Raw genomic sequence first — 15,639 nt, 5'->3', positions numbered from 1 at the left:
TTACTTTACATCAGAATGTCCCAACTCCCATGTTGGGACATGATGAGAAATTAAGGTTCACTTGTGCTGCTTCCAGAACATCCTGTACTCCTCCAGCTCAAGTCTTGCTGGGACAGAACTAGAAGGAAGATCCATCTCCCTTGATTTCCTTGGCCCCTCTGTGCTGTCTGCCCAGCAAGGGCGACACAGCTGCTGTTGGGAACACAGAAGTAGTAGGCTCTCCCCATCCTCAACCCGCTTTCCAGTTTCAGTAACACCTCTTTGATGACCCTCTGGTTTCCATGCCAATTCTGTTTCCACACAACGAAGATCTGTGTATTAGCTAATATTCATGGAGTCCTTACAGTATGCTAACCTGTTTCACTTGACAATTCTTAGAAATCCTCTCAGATAGGTGCTATTATTATGTCCATTTTATAGATGACAAAACCAAGGCCTAGAGAGGTAAAGTAGCTGGTCTAATACCACGGCTGATACACTGTGGTCTGGGACTTTGCCTGAGTGCAGAGCGCTAGCTCTAACCTCTATACTCATTACCTCTTCCTTCCTCCAAGCAAATTCTGATAGAGTCAAAGTTCAGCTCCATAAAAAGTTTTGAGCAATCCTGGGAATTTGTTTTATCAGGATTTGACCTACATTATCTCTGGGGGTTCTGTCAAGATGAGATATAGTTTGTAAATGAGGCTAATGCAGTATGATTATTCTCACAGGGGTGCATTTCATGAACCAGGGTGTTTGTTCATGCTGTATTAGACAGTTTTCCATAAAGCTGGTTCTCTGGGAGCGTATGTACTATCTGCCTAAAATTGCTGCTGTATTAGGCCTGGGGAATAGGCCATCCAGGTTAAGTGAGGGTGTTCTTTGAACTCTTTGAAATCACTAAACTTTAGATCATCACAAATACAGAGGTGGGAAAATACACCACTGTTAAATTCTGTAAACTGTTTAGTTTTGAAAACACAAATCCAACCGTTTTGGAAATTATTTGCAACACACTAAGTCTATGATTTTAGAACATGATTGTAGATGTCTTACATCTGATTGAAATTATTCCATGGTTTAGAATATAGTGAATGGTCAGTAAGTAATTGTGTCCTGAGTGAATTAGTTGCATTATTTATATAATTTTGAAGAAGTAAAAATAATCAGCGATAAGCAATCTCCGTGTGTATCTGAGGAGTGATCATGTATGATGTATATACTTGGTATTTTATAGAGGGCATGACCTGTCTCCATAAAAACATGTTGTATGTGCATAATATCTTTTATCTAAAGATCCAGTTAATTCTCAGAATACACTCTGAGGAAGACGGGTGACACACTCTTCTTTTATAGATGAAGAATTTGCAGTTAAGACTGGTTAAGTGTGACTAACGACTGATTAACTCCAGTTGTAGGATCCTTGTCTCCAGCCTCATTCTGCGCCTGCGACCTACTATTTGACCTTTCAGGGCTGTGTGGCAGCCTACTGTCCAGCACTGCCCCCCGGCCATTAAAAAGGGGGAGCATTTTTAATTTAATTACCCACTTTAAAGGAAATGTAATAATTTAGCTGTGTAAGCGCATTTGGTTTCTAAGTATACAACTAAAGAATTTCTAGACATTTGGCCCCAAACACTTTTATCTCTTCACACAGTTCCACAAAGTGCACACTAAGCAGATGGTGCAGACAAGCACATGGTTTATTTACAGCCAGTACAGTAGACGGAGGCATATGTGCTAAGGCCTCTTACACCCGCTCCATGGGAGCCATTAACACATCCGTTTAGATGCAGGAGTCTTGGGGTTTTGCTCTGGGCACTTCTGTTCGCTTGCTTCCCCCAAGCATCACCATCTGCCCTGCCCCCTCTCGGAGGCCCTGGCACCTGCCCCTCCTGCCCAGGCAGTCACAGGCTGGTTCTTCACGACGCGCTTCGTCCGGCTAGACGTGGCGCTGATAGCAGCCGTGCTGCTCTTCGCTCAAACCTGTGTGCCACTCGAGGCCTGTCCGACTTCCACTCAAGCCTGCTCTTGGGCCAAGTTCAGTGCCACGCAGTTCCACGGACATCCTTGAGCACTTTGCACTCGCCAGGCGGGGGCTTGGGGTGCAGAGGGTCCTCAGACATATTCCCTGAGAGCTGGCACATATGTTTCTTCTTTGTATTCTAATTTCAAAGCTGCCGCTTTCCTCATCACCTGTGATGCCTGGAGAGCCAGCAGCTGTTGGCCTGCAAGACTTCACGCATCAGATGAACCAAACAGTAGCCCCTGCTTTCTGCACCTCTCACCGAGGAATTATGTGCATGCTTTTCTTCCTTCTCAAATGTTCTCCCTAGGTGAATAATTATGAATTGTATTTAAAGAGCTGTGATGAAGAAAGAAAGGAAAAGAAAGAAAGAAAGAGAAAGAAGGAAAAAAAAAGCCTTTTGACCAGAATGATCTGTTAGCTTAGCAACCAACCCACAACGAACTAGTAACAGTTTCTCCATTTTCTAGTTCCTCCTGGCAGAGCAATCGGATTGGCTTGACTTCTCTTTTTAAGCCAAGCCATACACCCTGTAGGTTCCTAGCTGGTACATGTGGGTGGGCTTCCTTCAGTTGAATGGCAAGAGGTGGATTTTGCCAGTTCCTTTTTACTGTTGCAAAATTATGTCATCACTGAGTGGAGTATTTATAAGCTGGCCTTGAGTGTGCATAAAGCATCAGTATCAAACTTTTTTTTTTTTTTTTACTTGGTAGAAATTTGTGGAAAGAAGTGTGTTTGTGTTGTCTGATTGAGACGATCATTGGTGTCTTGCCACAATGTTTGAAAATTACTATATGGGGGAGTTATAGCAAAGCAGCAGTTGTAACTGATTTTAAGTAGAACTCACATGTTATACCACATTTATGTCTGGCATTTGGTTTATGGACTTTATCTTCTTGTCTGAAAACTTCATGTGTAGCCACTGGTGTGTACTATTAGGGAACACCAGTCCAGTAATCACTTGGGATTTACTGAGGCATTTATGAGTCTTCCTTAAGACCAGCTTATGTAAATGTCATCAGAAAGGTTTCTTCCTTTGAGGGCATCAGATTCTCAGTTGATGAGTCTTACTCGCATCCCTTTAGTATTTGTGACAGGAGATCCTTTTCTTAAAAAAAAAATTTTTTTAATGTCTATTTATTTTTGACAGAAAGAGAGAGAGCACGAGTGGGGGAGGGGCAGAGAGAGAGGAGACACAGAATCCGAAGCAGGCTCCAGACTCCGAGCTGTCAGCACAGAGCCCGATGCGGGGCTCGAACCCACAGACCACCAGATCATGCCCTGAGCCGAAGTCGGACGCTCAACCGACTGAGCCACCCAGGTGCCCCGAGGAGCTCCTTTTGTTCTATGATATTCAGAAATTTCACTTGTACACTTCTGTCCAATCATATGTTGCTGGCCTAGGTATGGTCACATGGTTCATTGCCGAGCTATTGGCAGGACGGATTCCCAGAAAACAGGACAAGAATGGGGCAGACACCCAAAAACATGTATGGTACAGATACGATTTGAGAGCCCTCATACCGAAAACTGTATTTGCCCTTTGTCCTCAAGTCTCTTTGTGAAACTGGATTCTTTTAGAATAAGGAGCACAGTAGCATCTTCACCCATACTGTCCAGTATGGGTAGTAATAAGTAGTAATAAGGTACTAAGAATTATGGCATGTTTTAAACCATTTTGTCTGAATCTAAATTTTAGGATTTAAGTAAAATTGAAGTCTATTTGTTTCCTGTAATTCTAGCAACGGAGTAATTAAAAACATTTTACAAATGAAATCATACAGCATGAAACAGCATCCCTTTGTCTTACGTGGCTAAAACTAAGATCCCAGAATTAACAAGTACCGACTACTTACTTGCACATCCAGCGAGGGCAGAAGGACGAGGACTCCATGTCTGCAACACACATCAGCTGGTGCTGGGCAAGGTCTGCTCGCTGTGCCAAATAATGCCAATTATTCTTTGGTAAACACACTTTTATTCACTGAGGAACAGTTGTTTGCCAACGTATCATACAATTATATAGTGAATGGGGAACAATAGATGCTTTGTAGAAATATTTTTAAAACAAGTAAACAGCAGACAGTGCCTAGGGAAAGGGCCCCAGCTCCAGAGTGTCTGCTGATACATGGTATTTAGCAAAGTGCAAGTGCAAATAGGGGCTTGGTGGGCACACACAGTATACACAAGTAGGGGTGCGTGCACCTTACCCCCCGGCTTACTCATGCTCGTGCCAGTGAGAAGAAAAAAGTCACCATGCAGTGGTTGATTTAATGTTTCCCGAGATCTTGACCTGAAAGGAATATGAACATAAATGTAAATTTTTCAAGAGGTCAGAATCTGGGCTTCGGGCTGACTTGAAACAAAACAGGGCGGAGGTAAAATGCCTTAAGAGCTTTACAGTTCACGTAGGAAGGGACGATGACCACGTCTTCCCTGAGCAGCACCACACAGAGTGTGCAGTGTTCTCACCAAACATCAAAAAGACTCACGTACCATGACAAATTGCTTTTGTAATTTACTCTGCCTGGACGGCCCTGGAGTCCTGTCAGGGAGTCTTAGGTGAATGAGAAGGTTTTTCTCCTCGCATTGCAAGGGGCGTGCCCCAGGCCCTCCTGTCAGACCTGATGAGAGCAGCGTTCAGCTCTCGTCCTCTCCCTTGGTAATTTATTATGCCATATTTTCATCCTCCGGTAGTATACTGTGTAAACGTTTAACATTTAGCACAGGCATCTCTGTTAAGAACAAGATAGGATTCAGATTACAAAGCAATTTTACAAAATTTTTATGGCTCTCTGTGAGCTGCAGCCCTCTGACCAGAACTACTGCCTTCAGTGAAAGAATTGTTTGTTTACAAGGCAATAAAATTAATCGTTATTGCTATTTGATGGCTGTTAGAACTAAAACCTAGGTCTCTCTGAGTCATGAGGCATACTTAGCACTAGATCAGTGCTTCCCAGTGTCTAGTCATTTGTATACCACCTGTATTACCTCCTCTATATCGGTGTAGCACCTGCATTGTTTATATAACATCCCTTAAATTATTTTTTATACTAAACCAGCCTTATTTTAAAAGGAAATTTTGTGGGGCGCCTGGGTGGCTCGGTTGGTTAAGCGGCCAACTTTGGCTCGGGTCGCGCCCACGCGGTCCGTGAGTTCGAGCCCCGCGTCGGGCTCTGTGCTGACAGCTCAGAGCCTGGAGCCTGTTTCAGATTCTGTGTCTCCCTCTCTCTGACCCTCCCCCGTTCATGCTCTGTCTCTCTCTGTCTCAAAAATAAATAAACGTTAAAAAAAAAAAAAAGGAAACTTTGTGACCTCCAGTAGAAAAGCACTATCATTTGATATGAATAAATGGTCACCATTAAGATAAATAAATGAAAATAAGAGTGCTGCCACAATCTCATACATGCCCTTTCCCGTAGAAGACTAGGGCCTAAGGCCATACCTTAGTGGGAAAGAGGGGCCTTGGCAGGTGTGACATTGAGAGCCGTGTAGACGTGCAGCATCCAGCTGAGACTTGGATGTTGGAGAAGACTTGTAAAGCATTGAAAAAGGAATAAGGTTTTCCGTTTGTAAGTCTGTGATGTGCCTCTGAAGTCACCTGGGGCGTCCCGTGGTGGCAGACGCCTCTGCACCGGGCCACTAACCCAGAGAACCCCCGAGACTGTTCCTTCACTACTGCCAGTGAGCCGGGCAAATGCGGGCACAGTGAGACTTACAAGTTGTTTGTTGCGCACCCAGTGAAGGTGAGCGTAGAGAATGGTGATCAGACATGATGCCTCCTGAGAGCTTATTAAGTTCAGTGGAACCAACATTAGTTGGGGAGAAGTTGAAGGATGGGATAAATCGTTTTTCAGCCTATTTGTTTCAGGCCCCCCAACCTCACATTCTGTGTTCAGTTGCCTGCTTACTTGCAGGTAAAACCTAGTTGGAAAATCATATATATTAAAAGGGGGGAAAAAAAGAGTCACTTTTGTTATAGACTATGAGTACATGCAAAAGTTCAATGTTTCCACTTTAAAAACTCCGAGATATTTTCCTTTTCTATAATATATTTATTTCAATGCCTTTTTTTTTTTTAGAAAAAGTAGCAATAGGCGCTTCACTAAACCCTATGAACACATCTCCCAGCAGTAGCCCTATTGAGTTCAACATGAAAGACACCAAGGCCTTTACTACAAGACTAAAATGTGAAACATCATGTCTTTTCTGGAGTCGGTGCTCAGTAGATAGAAGTACATTTGTGAATTGATTTTTGAAATCCTTTCCTGGACAGAGTTGTTCCCGTATCCTGCAGCTACCTATACCATCAGGTGCTGTCATGAGTGGGCCTGGTGGAGGCATCAGAGGCTCAGTGTTTGCTCACGGGACGCTGTCGTCTGTGATGGTGGTGAAGGTTTGACACTCCCTGGCACTGTGTCTGTAGTGGTATTGTACCAGGCACTGTCCTCCCTCTGTGCCCCCCGAAAACTGACCTGTGCGGTGCTTTGGTGGGCTCCATTGCCTCTGGTTCCTACTTGGGTCCAGCAGGGGGAGCACCTGAGCCCAGAGGGCAGGAATGAGGTCGGGATCCTTATTTTCTGTGGGATTTCTCAGCTAGGCAGTGGCTCTTAAAGGATGGACGCAGCTCCTGTCATGCAGTGCCATCCACCCGCATTTCTGTTCCAGGTTTAGGCACTCACCCTCTCCTCTGGCCCCTTCAGGCCTTGGGGTGTGACAGAGCCTGCCCTACCCAATTCCCCTGTGTTATTAGCACAGGGGACTGCACTGTACCTTGTGGCTTTCCTGCACCCCACCCACTTCTGTGTAAATCACCCCTTTATTAAATTTCGTTCAAATTACCATAATTCAAGAGTGTTGCCTGCTTCCTGCTGGAACCTTGACTGATAAAGTGGGTATATGCAGATTCTTTGCAATACAGCCCCAAGCTGACTGGTTCCAAACGGACTGACCTCTGACCTCAGCTTTAATAGCAATGTGTTGTGTTCCAGAATGTTCCCCAAACTTGAAGGCACTTCAAGATCGACTGGGGAGGTTGTGAAAATGCAGGTTCCTGGGCCCCAGCCCTCTACCTCCTGGCTTAGGAATGCTGAAGATGGCTCCAAGGCCCTTGTCACTTTTTTTTTTTTTTTAATTTTTTTTTTCAACGTTTTTTATTTATTTTTGGGACAGAGAGAGACAGAGCATGAACGGGGGAGGGGCAGAGAGAGAGGGAGACACAGAATCGGAAGCAGGCTCCAGGCTCCGAGCCATCAGCCCAGAGCCTGACGCGGGGCTCGAACTCACAGACCGCGAGATCGTGACCTGGCTGAAGTCGGACGCTTAACCGACTGCGCCACCCAGGCGCCCCTACTTTTGACGTTTTGCACACTAGACACAGAATATGATAAATATATTACCCCAAACCCAAGTGGCCTTCTGAACAGATAACTGGTTCAAGGGCAATGGACCCCTGCCTTTTGTGCCATGTTTTACTGTTACCTGAAGGTGAGAGAGAGAAACACTTAATGGTTGTAAATATAAATTCTCCTGAAAAATACAGTTTAATGAGAGAAAAAAAAAAAAAAAACAAAACTAAATCTGAGAGAGGGGAATAACTGTTCTGTCAACTCCTTGTTAACCACAGTGAACTGATGCATTAGCTGGAATGGCCAGATTCCTCCTGGCTCCGGTGTAGGACTTTGAAAAGACCATTGCCTTTTATCCAGGAGGAAAGCCTAGTATCTGTTTTGCTATGGACCATGGAGTTCCTCACCATCATCTGTTAAGAAAAGAAGCTTATTGACTACCAAAGTGTGACTCAAGATAGTGAAATAGAATTCCCTAAATACTGGACACTTCTTACAAAAAAAAAAAAAAATTAAAAGTCCTGTATTAAAGTAAATCCTTTCAGTAGAACACTTGTTATTTATAAGCCCATGAAATGCTTAGTCAGTCCTTGTCAGTGACCATATTCTGAAAAAAGTATCAGCATTCACAGTCCCAAAAGAAAAGTGAGATCAGGGCTCAAGACCCTGAATAAAATGGTATCGTGGACAATGGGGAGTGTCCAGAAGACACAAGTTCAAATCCTGCTTGGACCAAGGGGTCCATTCTCCTAGTTAGGCCTAGTTAGGTCATTCTTAATGCCCCCCAGAGTTACTTTGGCCAGCATTCAGGAGCCAGGAGTTACAAGTGCATGCAGTCAGGTTTCATCTCTGAACACAAGGTGCTCAAAAAGGAGATAGACTGGGCAGGCTTTGTGTTTTCTAGTCTTAATCAGCGCTGGCACTAGGGAGCCCCCGGACCTGCCCTGGTGACTGAGAGGGTGGCTGCAGGCAGGGGCAGAGTGTGGGGACCATTTCCTAGTAGAACACCCCCATTTCCTATTCCACCCCATTCCACTCTGTCCTTCCATTTGCCCCTCATCCACAGGGTCTTCAGCTGCCATGAGAGCTGCTGTGGGTTCAGAAAAAGGCAAACGGAAAAGGCTAGAAAAAGCAGAAACACTTTAGAGGAACTGCTGTAAGAACCAGCAAGAGGTGGGACCACCCCCATCGTGCTTTTTTTTTTTTTTTTTTTCTCCACACAGGCTACTTTTTTTCACTTCAAACTTTGGATGGCCTACAATTCGATCATTTTAATTTGAGGTTATAAGTGACCTTTAAGAAGGAAAAATTGCTTCAGGGGAGGTTGATGACTCATGAAATGATCAGTGGCATATGTGCACGAATTAATTTGATCCCATTTCCGAGCCTGGGGCATGGAGAGTGTGATTGGAAAGTGGTCAGTAGACAGTTTGGGTACCTCTGGGAGACCCAGGTAGGATATGTGGTGATGTAAAGCTGATGGCAGGACTAGAAGGCAGTAGTTTAGGAGCAGTGAGAGAGTTAGGGAGAAAAAAACCCTTACCCCCATGGAGTCTTTTTCTTAAGACCCAGAAGTCGGGCCAGCAGTGGTTTTGTGTAAGGCTGATTTGGTGGGGCAGCCTGGACCCAATACCACCAACAGCAGCATCTGTCATGTGTGGGGTTGCCAGATTTGGCAAAAAACAAAAAAAAAAAACCAAAAAACAAAAAACAGGATACCTAAGTAAATTTGAATTTTGTATAAGCAATAAATAATGTTTTAAGTATAAGTCTGTCCCAAATTATGCAAAATTCAGATTTAGCTGGATGTCCTGAATTTTATCTGGCGGTACTCAAAGGGCTGAGCGCCTGACATTCAGCAGTTCCGTGAGAAAGATGCTGTTGGCTTCACCTTAGTGATGGGAAAGTCAGGGCTAGGAGGGATTGTGTTTTACAGCCTCTTAGCTGATGGACAAGCCTCCAGAAGCTGGTGTTCGTAACCCCAGGACCATCCATGGAGAATGAATGCACTGTAGCCCCAGACAGTGGGCTCACAAACACACTCTGGGCCCTCTGGTGTTTATCTTGGGGTGGCAGAAAGGGCCCTGGAGGGAGGTGAGGCTGGCAGAGGGCTCTGCTGTCTGAGACGCTCTTCCAAAAGGTGTGGAGAGCTGGGAGGATGGAGACCCCAGGAGATGAACCCCCGGTAGGGCTGGGTAGAGGCCTGGAAGGAACATCAGAGTCTGTCTATCCTTTTTATTTTATAAGGAAGCTGAGAACTAACAAGGTGAAGTGACCACTCAGGTCACAGAAAAGAAAAAAAAAAAAAAATCAGTGAAGCTGGTAGCAGAATCAGGTTTCCTAAGTCCTGAGATCTTTCCACTACCTGATGCTGACACAGCAGATTCTTCTTCTCCAGCCCTCCAAGTTTCCACACAAGCGCGACTTTATATGCTGTACCCACTTGGGCCAACCTGGTGGGAAGGACTATGTTCTGCTTATGAGTCACTGCCCTCATTTTCTTTTCTGCCGGTATAAGAACTGCCTCGGTAGCCCCTTATTACCAAGAGGCTGGGTTATGTTTTATATCCCAGTTAACAGGGACCAAAACCAGGGACCAAAACATCCAGGTTGTGCCATTCACTGCATCTGATGCTATTTGGGGCAGGTGTGTAGGTTTCCAAAATCTGGCCACTCAGTAGAATGAAAGAAAAACCTGAAGTTGTGCTTCCTTCAGGCTTAAAAATACCTATTAGTGGTTTTGCGATGAATCACATTTATTCCTATTTGGACTGAAATGTGATAGGGGAATCGTCAGCAGAGGTCTGCTTATGAGCTCCCCGAGCCCTCCACAGTGCCCAGTTGGGGAGAAAGATATGCTCAGGGTAGAGTGGAGTGGGCAGGGTCTCTTCTGACTTAGGGAAAAGCATCACCCCCACATCCTCCAGGGACTGAGAGCTTTATGGTAACAGGAGATGTAGATGTTCCCCAAAGCCTGACTTTACCCTGTTTTTGTTTTTGTTTTTGCTTTTGTTTCTGAATCCTTAAGCTTGGCCTTCCTGTATTTTCAGGACCACAGTGCCTTTTCCTGGCTTTTCAACACATGGAATGAGGGGCCCCTGGGTGGCTCAGTTGGTTAAGTGGCTGACTCATGATTTTGGCTCAGGTCATGATCTCATGGTCCATGAGTTCGAGCCCTGCACCAGGCTCTGTGCTGATGGTGCAGAGCCTGCTTGGGATTCTCTCTCCCTCTCTCTCTGTCTCTCTCTCTCTCTCTGCCCTTCCCCTGTTTGTGCTTGCTCGCTGGTGCTCGCTCTCTCTCTCTCTCTCTGTCTCAAAAATAAATCTAAACACATGGGAATGAAATGTACTTTTTAAGTTTATTTGGTTTACTTTAGCAGCTTTTGATGTAAACTGAGGATAGGAGGATAAGAATACTTCAGTGAACCAGTAGCTGTGTCCACACTGTCTTATCCTCTCAGCAAATTAGCACATGGGAAACTATTTAGAGGGGAGAAGGTCATTTTATGGGAAAGAAGATGCTTTCCCTCTTGTCTATTCATGTGGTTTGCTCCATTCCTGACATGGCGGATATTTGCAACGTTTTCTTGGAAAGCAAAATGTCCCACATTAATGTTGCATAGCTTCTTTGGGAAGCTGAAATTCCACATGCTCCTTCACAGATTATTTTTTCAGATAATTCTACAGATTGCACTGTTTGCTGCAGAAGTGAAATTATCCACAGCACATTGTTGTTTTGTTATCTCAGGAGTGATAATGTTCAAGGTGAACCAGCTAGAGCCTTAGGCAGACACACCTGTTATTCAGGTTCTTCCGTAGCCATTTACCTCTGTGGCCTCCACCTCCCATACCCACGCCAGGCCGAAAACATTGTGAAGTGGGTTACTTTCCTCCCTGATGTCAACAAGAATCGTGCTTGACCATTTGTCGATGGGAGAAGGGGAAACTAAAAAGCTGAAGACTGATGAGACTGGCCAGGAGCTGGTCAGCTTTGTAAACTGTGGTCCTCAGTTCAGGGTGGCTTGAGGATAAGAAAGGCTCTTGGACATTTATTAATGTTACTTGTTGACTTCAAAAAATGATCCACAGGGTGAAAGAAACCTCACGTCCAGAGTCAAGGCACAAAAGCAGCATCATTTGGAAAAGGAATTTTTTTAATGAAACCCAAATATTTAAAGTGATTGAATGAATACTTTTGAAACAGCCAAATTAACGTGTACCCCTGAAAGTTACCTGATTTAGAAAATCTGAAAAACTGTGAATTAACCCAGAACAGTGCTCAGAGGATGAAACGGGAGTGTGTCCTTGGAACTCCCAGTGGCCTCCGAAGGTCAGTGGGAACTTGCCTTTTTGAGGCAGATGGTGGATCCGGAAAACAGTTCTCAAAGCGGATGGGGCTTTTTTCTGGAGAAAAGTGGGTAAACAGCTAGGCTCCTTAGTTGTCATTTTCCTTACTTAGAGGAACTTCAGCTGGATTCTGGTCATCTTCTCCAAAATTTTACACCTTCTTAGCCAAGAAAAACATGTGTGGTTGAGAAATCTAGGAGTTTTACCCAGTTTCTTCAAAACCCACTCTGCATTGATTTTGGCAGATAGTCACTGGTTAAGCATTGCATTGGTAAGTTAACTTGGCATGCGCGTAATGTCTGGAAGGCTAACTTGGTATCTGATACTTTGTTCTCTTCACTTGCAATTTTTGTAACGGGTTCATGTTCTAGTATGATCTGGACCACTGGAAGAGACCCCCTCAGTGTTCTGATAATTTGGAGCGTGAATGAGGCCATTCCCAGATATGTCTAAGTGGCTGGTATGAAAGTGCTGTTGGATTTTGGTATTCATTTCCCTAGCCATCAAGTTTCTCTCCGTATAAATATTCAGTTAAACTACACATGATAAGCATTTCTGAATTGTTTTCCTGTATTCCATACAGGCAGCTGTTAACAGGAAAAATGGGGAGCTCCCTTGAAAGGCTGTGTAACCCTGCATATCATGCACACAATGTGTGGACCCCTGCCTCGGTTATGGCGGAAGTGGTTTACAATGGAATGCTTAGATGCAAAACCCTTTAAATCCAAAGTGCTCCCAAAACTACCAAGGCGACCGCTGAGCTAAACGAGCAAGGTGCTGCCCTGTTGCTGCCAGAGCCTGGATGTTAACACCAGACTTGCTGGGGCTAAGAGCAGATGCCCCTTGGCATCTGTCACTGTGTGTCTGGTCTTTGATGCTGTGGTGTCTTATTTGTTGGCAGCGGTGTTGGTATCAGTGAAGCATTAGGATGAAATGTAAGGAGGTGTAAGGTGATTTAAGTATGGAACAGCAAACTCTGAAAACACTGAAGACATTCTTGGATTAAAATTTTAATCTGTTCTCTTCCGAAAAGATGGAATTTAGGCATTTGCAATTTATACTTGACTCTGCCTTAGCCCTCATGGCATCCCACCCCATCCTCACAGGGTACCAGTCATCGGCATTTGGTTTCCCATGAGAAGGTGTGAGAAGAGGCCTGCAGGCCTGGGCAAGAGAGGGTTCAATCCGAAGCTAGGTTTCCAGAAATTCAAGGCAGAGCTCTGTGTCACTGCAAACCAACCTATTCATTAGGAATCCTGCTGCATCATCCCTGGAACTTAAATTCCCATTTCCATCTTGGTGGGTATTTTTGGAAGTCAATGAATAGTATTAACTTATGCTCTGGAAAAAAAAAAAAAAAAAAGAATGATCCCGTGACAGATTTAAGAAGCACGGTTGCAGTCGTTCCCATTTTAGATTATAGTAAATTCCTTCTGTGTCAGGCTCGCTTCTTATGAGTTTTCTCTTCCTCCATCATGCCCATCATCCCTTGGGTGAGTCGTGTCTGTCCCTACTGCTCTGCTCCCACGCGCTGCGCCCTGGACTTCTGCAGAGCCTCCAGCATGCCTCCAACCAGCCGGAGAGCCTTCTCTCTGCCACCTGCCACCCACTGCCGGTCTTCTCCACCCTGTGGTGAAACCTGGGCCTTATTTTCAGCTCTTCTGGGGTAATGTGTCATTACTTGGAAGAAAATTAGAAAGCATTTTACATTGCTTATTATAAATCGTTAATTGAAGCCCCACCAAACCCAAGGAATTTATTCTCTCATTGATGTGTGCGTTACTCCCATTAACATTTATAAAACTGTTTAGAATCAAAGAACCAGCAGGAGCCCGTAACAGAGGATCCATTTTGATCCTGCTTTACAAAGTGACTCATACCCACAGGGCATCAACAAGCATTTTAAATATGATTGTTACAACTTCTTTTTAAGAAATAGAGCAATTACTGAACATGTCATCATAGCACGCTCAAGTCCTTTGGAATAAATGACAGTTGCCAGTTGTACAGCCTTGCCCCACCCAGGCTAGACGTTGCAAGCGTTGTCTGACGTAGGCAGTATCTGCGTTGAAGATATAACCTCTGGCTGCCGCTCCTGCATGCTCCCCTCCATCGGGGGAACCGCTGGAGCCTTTGGGACTCAGCATAACAACACTGGACAAGGTGCCAGAGCAGCGGGAAGGGGAGAGAGAATAGAGGTTTCTTGCTTCATCTGAGCTATTTGTGCCCTGCCCTACCTGTGTGGTTATCGACAGCTAACATCACTGAAATGAACAGTTGAGAAGTGGTAGGATTTGGTCCAGATATTTCTAAAGCTGTTGAAACCCTCCGTTTACCAGTCCTTACTATGGTAGAAGAAACACAAAGAATCGGAAGACGTTGTAGAAACAACTGAAAATAGCCTTAACCTTTCACGTGAAATTCACACACTAGTTAGAACTGTGCTTTCTCTCTCGCTGAATGTATTTGTACAGTGCTTATTTGTTCGTCTTAAAAGCCAAAAAGGAGAGCCTTCCAGCGTGCCCCATTTTTAGGTCTGTGTGTTTCACCCTCTGTCTTCTCTGCTCCTTCCCTACCTCTTCTTCTGCCTGTAATAGGGCATTAGTTAGATGGACATTCTCAATGTTTGGAAAATGAGTTCAGTTTGGATGGGAGAGGAGAAGTATTTTCATATTTATGTCTGATTTGGGCACCAGTTCAGTACCCTTTAGTCTTTCTTAGAAATTTCTGTTAAATTTTATAACACATAGATGAACACTTGGTTAGCCTAAATGTTGCTCTTTTAAAAGTTAATTTTATTAGGTTTTGAAGTGCTGGCAATAATTGTATTATTTCCCTAAAGACCAGCAGTATCTCACCTAGTTCTGTCCTTGGAATGTCATCGAACCTTGTAAGAACTTTTTGAGTTTCCTCTGCTTTGGTCTGAGGTGGAGAAACAAGTTTTCATATCTGTAATTGTTAATCTAAGATATTCGGAGGAAGAAAAATACAGAATATCCCTTTAATCACAGAACCTCATTTCTAACCCCCCTTAAAAAAAAAAAAAAAGAATAAATACACAGTTTCCAAAGGAAGGAAGCAATGCTGGCTATTAACAGGTAGAACCCATCTGGCACTGAATAGAGAGAAACAAGCCCAGAATGCTTTTTATTTATTCTTCACCACAGCACTGGGAACTGGGTCAGGATTATCCTTGTTTTACAAATGAGGCGGCTGGCGCTGGGGAGGCCAGGCCAGCCCTTCTCAAGGCCACAGATCCCGGCCCAGAAGAGGTGGGAGGATTGAGGGCAGGCCTGCACAATTACTGCCCAGCCCTGCCTGCTGCTGGATCTTGCTAGAGTCGGGGTGTGTAGGCTCAGTGTCAGCCCGATGGGTCACTTGTTCCCAGAGACTCAACTTGACCTTCCAGTACCTAACAGGGTGTTTAGAGCATGACAGGCACTCAATAAATGCTTGTTGAATGAAAGTATTGTCAGAGCCAAGTAATTCATTATAATTCATCATCACATCCTTGTGACTACCCTGGCCACTGCCAAATCTGTTTTGAAACCTCTTTGCAGGTGAGTAAAAAATATTTTTTTCTTTCTTTCTTTCTTTCTTTCTTTCTTTTTTTTTCTTTTTTAATAACATTACCAGAATTTGCCATCTGTGCCACTGTGGCCAAAAGCCTCCGGTGGCCAAGACCATCAGCAAGTCAGAGATGTGCAAATGAAGATACTATATGCAAACTTTCTCTTTGACTTAAGCTTATTTCTAATGGTTCTTTTTTCCTGACTTTAAAATTGAACTCAGTGTAGAAAATTGGGTGAGCTGTAAAGAAGAAAGTTAAAACATCTCTTAATCACACTGTATTGAGAAAGCAATGTTAAGCCGGTATTTTTTTCCCTCTTTTGTTTCAAGGATGTGCATCATACGTACATTTACATGGTTTTGATCCTG

At 44.2% G+C, this 15,639-nt stretch overlaps 1 protein-coding gene across 11 annotated transcripts in view; it reads left to right on the top strand.

Annotated features, from left to right (window-relative positions):
- The window catches only part of FYN (FYN proto-oncogene, Src family tyrosine kinase), a 211,614-nt gene that overhangs the window by 60,551 nt on the left and 135,424 nt on the right, over positions 1-15,639 (top strand). Inside the window, exon 1 of one of the 11 annotated variants that reach the window (XM_049652939.1) lies at positions 7,174-15,260. The exons of 9 other annotated variants lie outside the window; for them this stretch is intronic. The gene's annotated coding sequence lies outside the window, so the exon portion shown is untranslated. Of the gene's footprint in view, positions 1-7,173; positions 15,261-15,639 lie in introns of those variants that run through there. One more of the 11 variants, XM_049652932.1, reaches the window with a different exon arrangement.

The sequence above is a fragment of the Panthera uncia genome, assembly GCF_023721935.1.
Source record: "Panthera uncia isolate 11264 chromosome B2 unlocalized genomic scaffold, Puncia_PCG_1.0 HiC_scaffold_24, whole genome shotgun sequence".
NCBI lineage: Eukaryota > Metazoa > Chordata > Mammalia > Carnivora > Felidae > Panthera > Panthera uncia.
This window is presented reverse-complemented; position numbering and strand designations above follow the sequence as displayed.